This window comes from Electrona antarctica (assembly GCF_951216825.1).
Source record: "Electrona antarctica genome assembly, contig: scaffold_25, whole genome shotgun sequence".
In the NCBI taxonomy this organism is placed as follows: Eukaryota; Metazoa; Chordata; class Actinopteri; order Myctophiformes; family Myctophidae; genus Electrona; species Electrona antarctica.
Window position 1 is genome coordinate 8306110 of NW_027637034.1, and position 3255 is coordinate 8309364.

The 3255-nt window shown below is 38.9% G+C and overlaps 1 long non-coding RNA gene across 1 annotated transcript; it reads right to left on the minus strand.

Annotated features, from left to right (window-relative positions):
- Nucleotides 1-385: 385 nt before the first annotated feature.
- LOC306919332 lies at nt 386-2839 on the minus strand. Its single transcript, XR_013789519.1, has 3 exons — nt 2591-2839; nt 1502-1591; nt 386-1183 (listed from the first exon to the last, which is right to left on the minus strand). It is a non-coding gene; the product is annotated as an uncharacterized lncRNA (long non-coding RNA).
- Nucleotides 2840-3255: the final 416 nt, after the last annotated feature.

Consider the following 3255-nt stretch of genomic DNA (forward strand, 5'->3'; position numbering starts at 1 on the left):
CACTGATCACAAGCATAGGGTTTCTCTCCAGTGTGAACCTTCTGATGGCTTTTAAGTTTGTCCTTTCGAGCAAATTGTTTTCCACACTGATCACATCCATATGGTTTCTCTCCAGTGTGAATTCTCTGGTGGCGTTTAAGGTTTGACATATGAGAGAAGTGTTGTCCACACTGATCACATCCATAGGGTTTCTCTCCTGTGTGAATTCTCTGGTGGCTTTTAAGTCTTGCCATTTGAGAGAAGTGTTGTCCACACTGATCACATCCATATGGTTTCTCTCATGTGTGAATTCTCTGGTGGCTTTTAAGGCTTGCCATTTGAGAGAAGTGTTGTCCACACTGATCACAAGCATAGGGTTTCTCTCCAGTGTGAACCTTCTGATGGCTTTTAAGTTTGTCCTTTCGAGCAAATTGTTTTCCACACTGATCACATCCATAGGCTTTCTCTCCAGTGTGAACCTTCTGATGGCTTTTAAGTTTGTCCTTTCGAGCAAATTGTTTTCCACACTGATCACATCCATATGGTTTCTCTCCAGTGTGAATTCTCTGGTGGCTTTTAAGGATGTCCATTTGAGAGAAGTGTTGTCCACACACATCACATCCATAGGGTTTCTCACCAGTGTGAATTCGCTGGTGTATTTTAAGTTTTGCCATTCGAGAGAAGTGTTGTCCACACTGATCACATCCATAGGGTTTCTCTCCAGTGTGAACTTTCTGGTGTGTTTTAAGGTTTGCCATTTGAGAGAAGTGTTGTCCGCACTGATCACATCCATATTGTTTCTCTCCAGTGTGAATTCTCTGGTGTGTTTTAAGGCTTGACATATGAGAGAAGTGTTGTCCACACACATCACATCCATATTGTTTCTCTCCAGTGTGAATTCTCTGGTGTGTTTTAAGGATGTCCATTCGAGAGAAGTGTTGTCCACACACATCACATCCATAGGGTTTCTCCCCAGTGTGAATTCTCTGGTGTGTTTTAAGGCTTGACATATGAGAGAAGTGTTGTCCACACACATCACATCCATAGGGTTTCTCTCCAGTGTGCATTTTCTGGTGGCTTTTAAGTTTGGTCATTGTAGGGAAGCGTTTACCACACTGATCACAGCAGTGGCATTTTTGTTTAGTCAAGCTTTGTTGTTCATTCACCTCTGGTAGAACATGGAAGCCAAACTGATGATGCAACACTGAATTGGAAACAGACATTATTTAGAGTTACTTCATTGATTTGCAACTCATTTGACGTTAATGTACATAAATAACAATTTTACCAACCATTTATCATTTGATTTTACAGTTTCACTCGCTATCTCTCCTGGCACTCCCTCATGGCACAAATTATATGTAGCCTATACAACAGACTGTTATTGTCTCCCGTTTGTTAGGTGTTCTAGGGTTAGCGTTCTATAGTTAAGAAGGCTAAACCGTTATGAACACATTTTGTCTTAGTCTATGCTAATATTATGACATATTACGACATGCTGTATATCCATAAAGTAACTTACAGAGGTCTTGGTAATCATCCTGTTGAGCAGAATTGTTCCTGGGGTTGAGAGAGTTCATCTTCACCTGAAGTCTGGAGTCCACAGTCAGATCTGAAATGAATGATACCCTGGATGAGTTGTGGAGAACTGACAACTACACACTCTTCTTATACTAGAGAGCCTGAGGTGGATTGGTCAAAGTGGAGAACAATAGAATCCCCTCCACACAACCTAACAGGGGGTGGGGGGCATTGGACCCCTGCACTGTTATATGTATACATTATACTAAAATGTTATCTATACCATACAATGTACTTTATATATTTGCCTAAATGCATTGTGAAATGATCACAGTCAGAGTTAGTATGTTATTATTTAAAATACAACACAAAATGCCAGGGTGAACAGTAGCCTATTGGATCATGTATGTATCATCAGCTTGACATAAAATATATATAATTTATATATAAACACCTTCTGTACTCTTATTTGTATCTTCTTTGTGTGTTGGGATATCAAATTAACTATCTAAATTCTCCAATTATTTTTTTGAAAACATTGTTTTCACCTGCAAGGCCTAACAACAAAGTACTCTATTTCCAAATCCTCAAAGTCTCATAGCCACATTGTGCTCTATTGTTTTTATTTGATTTCTTAACTGTATTTACAGTGGAATCTGCATATGTGTAGAAACATGTGTCCATGTAGTGTAATGTATTATCAGGATATGTCATTATTCTTATAATAATCATATTATGATTACATGGTTAATTATTAACAACAGAGACACAATAACAGCAACAGCTTTTTTTCTCCAAATGCTAAATAATGAACCAACCCACATTCTTTCCCCTGGTTAAAATGCAAATAGGCAAATGATGGCTGGTGCTTAATTCACTATACAATATAATCGCTGCATTCAAATGCAGCGATTCAAATGTTAATGGTCACTGGTTGTCTGGCATTGGACAGATCACCTGTTAATGATCACATTATGGATGAACTGAGACCATTTCACTTTATTTAATGAATCTAAACTATATCCAGACAATCTTTGTCCTTCCACATGTTGTTTCTTGTGTGATTTCAGTGTGTTTAAAGTTGACTGACCTTCACTGGTCTCCTGCCACTCATCACTGTCTTCAGTGTCAGATACAGAACAGTGTGAAGAGAGGAGCTGGTCGTCACTAGTTGGTTGTGATGTTCCACAGTCCTCTACATCAGCTTGTGTTGTCATGTGTTCAGTTGAGGTGCCGGCTACAGGCTCTGTCTCTCTGTTTTCATCATCATGATCATCTTCACTTTTCACTGCTTGTAATGTCAACGTTGACCCATCAGCCTCCATTGGTCTTTGAAGTAGCTCCTCTTGTTCCTCTTTAATCTGTGGTGGTTGTGGTTCCTCCTGGACCAGACTGGAGCTCCTCTCCTGTTGTTCAGTGACAACTTCCTCTTTACACACAGGGAGGTGCGGGACGGCTAGAAAAAATACACAAAGAGAGAAAAACATTTAATGTTTGAACTTTTCATTTTTGGAGGAACATCATCACAGATAGTTTTCAGGGCTTGACATTTGAGCCACATTTGGACAAGAACATTTACTCACTTGTCCAAGTAAAGATTAGTCATTCTTGTACTTGTCTTGCATATTTTGTTTGTATTGAATATAATGTTGCATTTGAATAGTTACAATTAAGTAACACATGTTCAACAGAAGTTTATGATATATAATTGTAGCCTGACATTGGGAGGGTTTGTAATTGACAATTATGCAAGTT